This window comes from Oryzias latipes, chromosome 15, assembly GCF_053564925.1.
Source record: "Oryzias latipes strain Hd-rR chromosome 15, Olatipes_Hd-rR_3.1".
Taxonomy (NCBI): Eukaryota; Metazoa; Chordata; class Actinopteri; order Beloniformes; family Adrianichthyidae; genus Oryzias; species Oryzias latipes.
In genome coordinates this window covers 7863409-7874378 of record NC_136251.1, presented here as the reverse complement: position 1 = coordinate 7874378, position 10970 = coordinate 7863409, and the positions used below count along the sequence as shown (strand labels likewise).

The window sequence follows — 10970 nt, the reverse complement described above, 5'->3', positions numbered from 1 at the left end:
ATGCTAGATGCCCTGTAGTTAGTCCATAAGCATGCAGTGTACAGAGCTGAGCAGTGGGATTCAAATAAAACAAATATAGACCAGGTCATATTCCGCAAGACCACCAAAACAGGTGGGTAGGTTTGGTATCTGTGTTCACAGATGAATGTGGAAATATTTTCTGAATGGGGAAGGGAGACAGCGGCGGTGCTAGGACATTTTATAGGGGGGGGTAAAAAACTTTGGAAGGGTAGCAAAACACTAGAGCAATCCAAAATCTAACAGATTTTCTATTGTTATTGTTTTCATTTCATTTAAAAATATTGCTTTTGTTATTTTTGCATTGCTTGAATAAGCGTGTATTGATAACTTTTGGAATCTTTGTTAATAATAATAGTAGGATTAGCTGAAAAAATGGAGGGACGGGAGATCTTCCTCTGACATCAAAGCAGATATCTTATCTTCAGCTGAAAGGGACACAGTCTCCTCTGCACGGCCACCTTCCCTGACCCACTCGGTAAGACTTCACAACAGACCATCAGATGGTGGAAAATGTCTGGAAATGGAAATGCCCTGTCGTGGGACTTTTATTCCAGCCTCCTAAAAGATAATATTAATAAAAAATAAACCCAAACATTGTTAGATTGCAAATATTTGTATTAGGGAAAGTCAGAATCCTGAATATGATATGTTCTAGTAGGTAAGCAAACATGAATACCACCTTCTGTGAGTGTTGCTAAAATATAAAAAAAACAAATGTTTGCATAAAATGTGTCCTTTTGTGAATTTGTTGTTCATGTTTTTCATTCTGGTCTTTAAAATACCAGAATTTGCCCTCAGCGCTATATTGTTAACTGCCCATTAACATATTTAAAAAAAAAATCTGATGTTAGTTTTTTTTACTTTTTATCAAGCACTTTATTAGTCTCATTTAACTTTTCGGACAGGTACTTTTTGAATTTAAAATAGTTGTAGTGCATCTCTTACTTGAGAACAATTTTTGGATAGTCTACCCACCTCTGGTAATAAATCATTTATCAGCAATTCCAACACATGAAGAAAGAGCAGAAGGTTAACACATGTTTAGCAAAGTATAATATTACCTCATGTTTCAAATATGAATTACAGGCCTCACTGTTTGCATGCAGGGTAAAAGAAAAAAAATCACATACTGTTTGGAGGTGAAATGACAAGTTGAAGACGATGATGAAGTTGGACCATCTCTAAGTCTGACAATTTGACTCATCCTGTCAAAATCCTCTGGCTTGTAGTGCTCACTATAAATCACCTTTCCACCAAAACCCTTCATTCTTACTACAACTTCCCATCGCCTCCGTAACCCTATGTTCCTAGGAAGCAACAAAAACAGCAAGAGATAAGAGGGAGTAACAGTTTCTGCCGTTAGCATTCGGTCAAAAATATTCTTCAAACCTACTTGTAAAGGATAATCCCACTTGATGTGCTTTCAACCATGAGCCAGTTGTAGAACCCGTCGTTAGCACAAAAACAAACAGAATTTGTTCATTCATTGTTACAAAGTGGAACTAGCCTAGAGAGAGGACCCATCCAATATGGCGGCGATGCTGGATCACTCTCAAGTGCGTAATGAGGCGTCTGCACGTGTAGAATGTCTATGGGCTGACATCCAAAAAACCCGTTTAAAGATACAGTACAAAGTCTATGGATACATTTTTTTTTACATTTAAAATAAAAGCTGAAACATTTTGGAGTAGTGTCAGTCAGGTGGAGCTTGTGCACACTCTAAGTGAAGCTTTTCTACAATTCAATGTGATGTTCTTAAATCAAGCCACCCACTCAACAGCTTGTCAAGTGGACACTTAGGATGCATGTGAGCGCTCAACAGCCTTTGTGTTGTAGTTTAAATTGGAGATTAACACAATGAACACTTGAAACAGCAAATGTAATTCAGAACTGCTTAAAACCTGTTGTCTATCTTTAAAAACTAATGTTGCGTGGCAATGATGCCTGCATCTGGCATCACAGGTTGGAGCGTTTTAATGCTCAGTCAGTACAACAAGATTTTTTTTCTTAAATACTTTAACTGTAATTCCATCTTTAACCATTTAGCGTCTGTTTTTCAGTATCAAATTGCTCAAAAGAAATAGGGAGAATTTGTTTGTAAAGACAATCAGTTATAAAATGTTTCTTCTGAGCAAATGTGAATGGAAAAGGTAGAATTAAAGTCAAAAGAAAATAAATCCCAGACGTGACAGAATTTTTCCAAGACTATAGTGTACATGGATTTTATTGTTCTGAAACAATTGCAACTGAGCTAGCAGACAATCTTGAGTTGGACACAGGTGCATCACAGAACTAAAGAAATAAAGTTTGAATATAATCGAATAGAATAAACCCGCTGAACTGCAGAATGCAGTTTGTTTTGCAACTAGTTGATGCAACATTGCTCACCTTTAAGGAGAGATTTTTGTCCTCACTCATATCTCATCTTCATCTCAAATGCTGTATAACATTTATAATAAAAATATCTTTGATATCTCTCCAAATCTTATGATAAATTTCTAATAAGATAAGATGAACAACAACAACAAAACTACTGTGAACTCCTACTAAAAAGTAAGTGGGGAAAAAATTGGCGCATTCAAATAATTAAAATTATTTTTAAAGGTAATTTTGATTGAAATACAATTGTTTAACATTTAAATGTGCTTTTGCTTTATATATGAGTATCATATCATTTGGATTCTTAATTAATGCTGTCTTAAAGTAGACCAGTGAATAAGTAATTTGATGGATGTTTTACCCTAGGTTAGGATTTCTAAAAAAACATGGTAAATTCAACCGCTGCAGAGAACCTTTGTTATTGTTCGCCTGAGACCCCCAAACTGATAAGTCTGCCACTGTGTCTGTTAGTTTGTGTGTGGTTGTTTGTCTCTGTGTGGCCCTTCAGTGGCAGACTGTCCGAGGGTGAATCCCACCTTCTTACCTTAGTCACTGGGATTGCAATTTTTCAATTTATTTTAAATTCAATAATTAATAATAGTTAATTATAATAATTTGTTTTTTTTTAAACAAGCATGACTGTAAGTTCAATTGACCATAGGCTTAAAGTGCCAGTCTTTCAAAGAAAAATCAAAAAAGAAATAATACTTTAATCTTTAACTTTTGTTATAGTATTTCTATACAAAGAAATAAACCAAGCTTTTTTACCCCCTTGTTTTTTTAAACATCATTGCCAGTATGAATATAAGTTGATAACATTGGGAGGAAGACAAAAGAATAGATAAATATGATAGATTAACAATAGATTACAATAATGCATTGTTTGAAGTGTACATTAGTTTTTGTATTTTGAGGTTTTGGTAAAAAAGCTAATTCTGAAGCCTTCTTTTATGTTGGAAAGATCCAGATCAGAGCTGTGACTCTTCTCATGACAACACAGGTCGGTTTACAACGGGCGTTTATTTGTACTTCTGCAGGTCATCACACTTCTTGTGGGACATTGCGTGCCTTCGCTTTCATTGCGCCTTCATTACGCCTTCATTACGCCGTGAAAACTATAACAAAACATTATACATGTTTGAGGAGAAAATAAACAATACAAAATAACACAAAACAAGCATAACAAATACCTCGTTTCCGCTTGTCAAGTAAAAGAGTCTCTTTGAGTCCAAGGTATTTCTTTTTGCAGCTCTTTCTCCCAGCTTGAACTCCTAATTATTGCAACCTCGTGAGCAAAAGACCGTGCTCACCTGCGGCCAACATAAAAGGCTCAAATTCTCGCGAGAATAATACAATTCTTCTGAACAAAATCAAACAAAATTCACTGTACACTCCAAAGGAATAAAAATTAAATCACCAATTATTAAACGTTTCACAACCCATGAACTTCAATAAAATATATAAATTTCAGCTGCATTTACACTCCCACCAAAATCACTCCTATGAAGAATAAATGGGATTTTCATGTCAAACCACTACTGCTTTGGTTACTCACTCTGCTTCTACAAGCGTTACAACCTTATGAACAGGTCTATCTAAATGCAGTAGTCTAGTGTGTGAATTTCCTTTATTCTGTGTAGTCTCACTGACAAGTAGAGTTAACTTTCGTACGATGCCATCTTGACTAGGATAGGTTTGTAAGACTCTAGCAAGCTTCCACTCATTTCTTGGTGTGCTTTCATCTTGTAGAATCACAATATCATTCACTTTCAGGTTTCGTGTTGAGTTTTGCCATTTCTGACGTTGTTGAAGGTTTAGCAAATACTCTCGCTTCCATCTTTGCCAAAATTCATTGGCCAGGAATTGCACCCTTCTCCATCTTTTATGCAGATATAAATCTTCTCTGCAAAACTGTCCAGGAGGAGGCAGTATGACTGAAGATTTCATAGTCAGTATATGGTTTGGTGTAAGAGGCTCTGGTCCGGTGGGATCATTCAGGTGCTCCACAGTTAATGGTCTGCTGTTGATTATAGCCATTGTTTCATAGAGAAAAGTTCTCAGAGATGTAGTGTCAAGTCTGGTTCCTGTCTTGTCAAGCATGACTGCAAGAATACTTCGGATCGTTCTTATTTGGCGCTCCCAAACTCCACCCATGTGACTTGAAGATGGGAAATTTGCCACAAACTCACAACCAAGAGCCCTTTGACGTTCTGGGTCCACTTTCTTGAGCAACTCAGAAAACTCCTTTCTGGCTCCCATGACATTGGTGCCTTGATCACACCTTAGTTGGCGAACTGGTCCTCTGATTGCCACAAAGGTTCGAAATGCATTTATGAAAGCATCAGTCGTCATATCATCCAGTGTCTCAATATGAACAGCTCTCGAGCACAAGCAAGTAAACAAGAGGCCATATCTTTTTAATTCTTTCCTTCCATCCTTTACTATAAAGGGACCAAAACAGTCAAGGCCACAATATGTAAAAGGAGGGGTTGTTTCCGTCCGCTCTCTTGGCAGATCAGCCATCTTCTGAACTTCTGTATTTCTCCTGTATCTCCTACATTTCACACTTTATTAAATATGTGAGGAGACCATGTTTCCACATCCAATTATCCATATCCCATTTGCTCGCAGTTCATTCATGGTCATTCCTCTGCCCTGGTGACAAACACGCTCATGATAGTGTTTCACAAGCAAGGATGATACATGAGACCTTTTGGGAAGTATAGCTGGATGTTTTACACTAAAGTCCAGGGTTGATCTGCAAAGCCTTCCTCCAACTCTGAGGACTCCGTCGTCATCAAGAAAAACATTTAAACGGTATAACTGATTGTGTTTGTTAAGAGAGTTGACTTTTCCTTGTTTTAATTTCCTTATGTCTTCTGCGAAGGCTTCTCTTTGTTCCAACTTAATTATAAGCAGTTCGGCTTGTCGCCTTTCCTCAAGACTGCTTGTCTCATTTGATCTTGGTTGTACTCCCTTACGTTCTTGGACAAATCTTCTCAGCCTGGCAACAGCTTTCACAACTCTAGACCAGTCTGAAAACTTGGTGAAGCGGCTCAGAACTGAACCCGTTTCTGTTTTCACAGTGTTGACACAAGACTTGCGAAGCTCTGGGTCGGATATTTCCAAAACTCCCACCATCTCCTCTTCACCAACTTGCATTTCAAGTGTCTGTTGCCAGAGATAATCTGGACCCGTTAGCCAGTTAGATTCTCTTAACTGTGATGCAGTTAACCCCCTTGAGGCATGGTCAGCTGGATTGTTTTCTGAACTGACATAATGCCATTGCTTTGGTTCTGAGCTCGACCTTATGCGCTGAATGCGGTTGGCTACAAAGGTGTGGAACCTCTTTGCATCATTGTTCACATATGCAAGAACAACCTTTGAGTCTGTCCAGAAGTACACATCCAAATTTTCAATCTCAAGTTCCTCTTTGACAGTATCACTGTTCCGAACTGAGGTTACTGCCGCTGACAGCTCCAGTCTTGGTATGGTGATCTGCTTGGTGGGGGCCACCCTTGCCTTTCCCATTACAAGTGAACAACACACCTTTCCTGATTCACTTACTGCTCGGAGATATGAACAGGATCCGTATCCATTACAACTTGCATCTGAAAAGTTGTGGAGTTCATACTGTATGAACTTGCCAAAGCTTGAAGATATGTAGCACCTTGGTATCCTGATTGTTGGCAGTTGGGATAAGTCTCTCAGCCATGACTCCCATCGAGACTTGATTTGCTCTGGGAGGTCTTCGTCCCAGCTCACTTTCTCTTTACAGAGCTCTTGAAGAATTTGCTTCCCAAGCAATATGTAAGGAGCTACAAATCCCAAGGGATCAAAGACTGAAGCAACTGTTGAAAGAACTCCTCTTCTTGTCATGGGCTTGTCCTTGACAATAACTCTGAACTGGAATTCATCAACTTCAACACACCACTGGACACCTAAAGCACGCTCGATGTAAAGTTCACCAAGAGCCATGTTTATGTCTTCACTCTGTGCACGTTCTGCAGGTGGTATTGCAGCACAGACTTCTGGGTGGTTAGAGACAAACTTGTGGAGACGAAGATTCCCAGTTCTACATAGAGCTCTTGCCTCATTCACCAGATGTATGGCTTCAGATGGAGTTTCACAGCTTATTAGGCCATCATCAACATAGAAGCTTCGTTGAATGAAATTGATAGCCTCTTTGCTAAAGGTTCCGTGGCCCTGTGATGCCAAATATTTGAGTCCAAAATTAGAACAGCCTGGCGATGAGGCAGCTCCAAACAGGTGTACTCTCATTCTATACACTGCAGGTTCGGAGCTTAGATTTCCATTTTCCCACCACAAGAACCTGAGGTAGTCTTGATGGTCTCTTACAACATGAAATTGATGGAACATCCGTTCAACATCACACATGATAGCTATTGGACCTTTTCTGAACCGGCAAAGCACACCAACTAAGGTGTTTGTGAGATCTGGCCCAGTAAGAAGATGGTCATTTAGAGAGGCATCTTTGTATCTAGCTGAGCAGTCAAACACCACACGGATCTTACTTGGCTTGTGTGGATGGTAAACCCCATGGTGTGGAATGTACCATACAGGCTGGTTATCCAACTCAGAATGTGGAACCTTTTCAGCATCTCCTCTTGATATTATGTCATTCATAAAATGAACATAATCTTTGAAGTACTGTTCATTCTTTCGCAGCCGTCGCTCTAATGAGGCTAACCTGTGCAGTGCATAACCTTTGTTATCTGGAAGCTCAGGCTTGTCCTCCCTGAATGGCAGTGGGAGTTCATAGTGGCCATCTTCTTTCTGCCTGATGCTTGCCTTTACCTTTGACAAGAAGAGAAGGTCATCTTGAGAGACTTGATTAACATCTGATGCTTGATCTGAGAAATCTGACTCTAATGCTCTGATAATTTCTGTTGAAGTGATTTCTCTTATTTGAGTTTGACATGCAAAGCTTACTTCTCTCCTGAGTTCAACTGATGACTGTGCAGACGGTGTTACTTGGCAGACTATTATTCTGTGGCTGACTCCTATAGAGTCAACGCAATCACTTGAGGATTGTGAGCAGCCAACAATGCTCCAGCCCAGATCAGTTCGTTGACCATATGGCTGAGTTTCTTTACCAGGCAGAATCTCCTTTGGTTGAAGGGCTTGGTGGCAGTTATACCCAATAAGAAGGCCGACTTCACAAGACAGCAAAGGTGGGATCTTGTCAGCCAACTTTTCCAGATGAGTCCACTTTAGAGCAGTAGCTGATGTTGGGATGTGTGATCTATTTGCTGGAATATATTCTCGTGTGAAGACTGGTGGCAGTGAGATTCTTCTTTCCAAGTTGTATCCTCTTACTTGTAGGTTTGTTAGCCTTTGACATGAAATACTTGCTAACTTGGATGACATTGTGGACAAACGCAGACTTACATTTTCCTTGTGGGTGTTGAGATCTTGTGCTACTTCATCTAAAATGAAAGTAGTATCACTTTGGGTGTCTAATAATGCGTAAACAAGAATCTCTCGATCTGGTTCCTTTGAGGATGATACCCAAACTGGTACTATGGAGGAGGTTTGTGAAATTTGACTTTCTTGTATCACTCTGTTTGATGTTGCTGCTTCAGTGGTTTTCTTCGTGTTTTCATTTTCTGTTATTTTATCCTTTGGATTTTGAAGTGTTGACCTTTGCTGCTCTTTAAAGTCATCATTGTGCAAACAGGTGGGATGCTTCTTCTGACATTTTCCACATGTACTTCTTTTGTAGCACCTTTTTGACTGGTGGCCAGCCTTCAAACAGCCAAAACAGAGCCTTTCTGCTTGCACAAACTTAACACGGTCTTGCAAATTCTTTTCACAGAACTTTTTACATTCTGCGATGAAATGTCCTGAATGTTTACAAAATGCACATGGTGGGTTACTTCTTTCTGTTGTGTTTGTGAACAGAGTCTTAGCTTGAACTGGTATATATTTTGGTTGTTTGGGTTTTTCTCCTTCCACACTCTTTAATGCTTGTACTGAAAATACAGGATCACAAGCAAGATCTGCTTCTCTTGAGAGGAAGTCCACTAGTTCTTTAAACCTTGGATACGTGTGAAAGGTTTCTCTGGTTTCCATAACCTTGCGGTTCCAACTGGAAACTAACCAATCTGGAAGTTTGAGCAAGATCTTTTGGCACTCATTGCAGTCATTGAGAACTTCCAAGGTCTTTACATGTGACATAGCCTTTTCACAGCTCTGGAGGAAGTCTGCAAATTCTCTAAGTTCATGTGCATCCTTTGAACTTATTTTTGGCCAACTGTAGAGTTTATCCCTGAAAGACTTCCCTATGATGAATGGATCACCAAATCGTTTTTCCAAAATCTGCCACGCTGAGTCATATGCAGCCTCTGTTCCGAGCATGAAAAATCCTTCTACAGCCTTTTTTGCAGAACCGCCTACGTACTTTTGAAGGTAGAACAGCTTTTCATTCTTTGGTATATTTTTTTTGTCTATTAGTGTCTGAAAAGACACTTGCCAATCTTTGAATTTCAAAGGATTTCCAGTAAAAACTGCGGGCTCAGGTGTTGGAAGACGATTAGCACTTATGGCTTCTGCTAAAATACTAACAAAGTTTGCACTGTCTTGCATATGAGTCGTGGTTGTTAGGGGTGTCGTCATTTGGTATGTGATTGCTTGTGGAATAAATGGAGGACTTGAGGCATCAAGTGTTTGAACAGGGGCTGGAAAAGACTTAGGAATCACAGGAGGTCTTGGTCTTTGAAGCATAGATGATGACTTTGTCAAAGGAAATTTTTGAGAAGTACTTACTCTTTCAGTGTTACCTTGTATGAGGGAAACTTCTGCTTGGTCGTAGACTTCTACTCTAGCTTTAGCAGCATTTAGCTTTTTGACTTCTTCGAGTCGTTCAAGTTTTCTACGTTTGTCTTGTATAGCCTGAAGTCTAGCTTGTTTCTCTGATTCAAACTGAACAAGACGCTCCTTATCTTCAGCCTCCAGCCTTTGAAGTTCAACTGCTTCCTTTTCTTGTTCCTCCAACACTGGCAAAACCTCTTGACATGCAGCAGCTTCTGCAGCAGCTTCTCTTCTTTTAGCTGATTGGACACTTGAGTGAAAAGAATCACACTTTGACCTATCAGACATTGACTGAGATGACGAAACTGTTGAATTTAAGATTGATCCAACATCTGGCCAAGGTTCCTCATCTTCATCTGCTGGTGACCCTTGAAGCTGTCTTTTAGCCCTTTGGATAATAAATCTTGACAGTGACATACAGGTATCAACCTTGCGCCGCAGGTCTGACTCAGGCGTACATACTTGGCGCAGCTCATCGTACATTCCCTGTACAGCAGAAGAGGTAACTTGAAGGTCCTCAATTATTTCATTTAGCTCCTCCTTGGAAACTTTATCTGATAACATTTCTTTACTGATTCTTGCATGATATCTCCACTTTTCATATGTCATTTTGTACTTGCGTTCCATTGTTTTCAGTTTTTCTTTTTCTTTTTAAATAAATCACAAAAACATTTTCTTGATATGTAACAATATAGTAGAAACGCCTTAGAATTCCAAAGATAACAAATAACTTATTTCCTTAGCTGCAACCTTTAAATCCCCTTTTTACACTATTTCTTTACTTTTTGGAAATTAACTTTCTGGGATTCAATGGACCAGCTGCGCTTCCGACAGTCTTTTCATCTGCTTGCCTGCATGCGGTAAGGAAATGGGCGTCGGCTTCCTCGTGCCTCTCGGCTCTGCTTAGCGGGCTTCACGCTGCAGTCTCCTGTCTCCTCCCCGTGTGGAGCAGTCGAGTTTTCACTGTGACTCTTCTCATGACAACACAGGTCGGTTTACAACGGGCGTTTATTTGTACTTCTGCAGGTCATCACACTTCTTGTGGGACATTGCGTGCCTTCGCTTTCATTGCGCCTTCATTACGCCTTCATTACGCCGTGAAAACTATAACAAAACATTATACATGTTTGAGGAGAAAATAAACAATACAAAATAACACAAAACAAGCATAACAAATACCTCGTTTCCGCTTGTCAAGTAAAAGAGTCTCTTTGAGTCCAAGGTATTTCTTTTTGCAGCTCTTTCTCCCAGCTTGAACTCCTAATTATTGCAACCTCGTGAGCAAAAGACCGTGCTCACCTGCGGCCAACATAAAAGGCTCAAATTCTCGCGAGAATAATACAATTCTTCTGAACAAAATCAAACAAAATTCACTGTACACTCCAAAGGAATAAAAATTAAATCACCAATTATTAAACGTTTCACAACCCATGAACTTCAATAAAATATATAAATTTCAGCTGCATTTACAAGAGCCACTTGCTTAATTGACGTACTATCAGAGGAACGTTGTTTTGTATTTTTTTTAACCTTTTCAAGTGTGCAAAGCAAGCGAGTCCACATCGCTTGCACATCAAACAACCAAATAAATGTGGCCTGTGATTATCCAGTAATATCAGCATATATGTATGAAACATCATGGTTTTTTATCATCTATTTGAGTGAACTTGTGATGTTAGAGAAAGTCTAATTTGAGTTTCGATTCTAAATACAGCCTGTATTTTTGCTGGAACAGA

At 39.4% G+C, this 10970-nt stretch overlaps 2 long non-coding RNA genes across 2 annotated transcripts; both read right to left on the bottom strand.

Moving 5' to 3' along the window:
- Positions 1-3401: 3401 nt before the first annotated feature.
- Positions 3402-4653, bottom strand: LOC110014256 (uncharacterized). The gene is made up of 2 exons (XR_002289376.3): positions 3591-4653; positions 3402-3515 (listed from the first exon to the last, which is right to left on the bottom strand). It is a non-coding gene; the product is annotated as an uncharacterized LOC110014256 (long non-coding RNA).
- A 5571-nt stretch (positions 4654-10224) lies between these two features.
- Positions 10225-10699, bottom strand: LOC110016579 (uncharacterized). Its single transcript, XR_002291909.3, has 2 exons — positions 10414-10699; positions 10225-10338 (listed from the first exon to the last, which is right to left on the bottom strand). It is a non-coding gene; the product is annotated as an uncharacterized LOC110016579 (long non-coding RNA).
- Between the last annotated feature and the right edge of the window lie 271 nt (positions 10700-10970).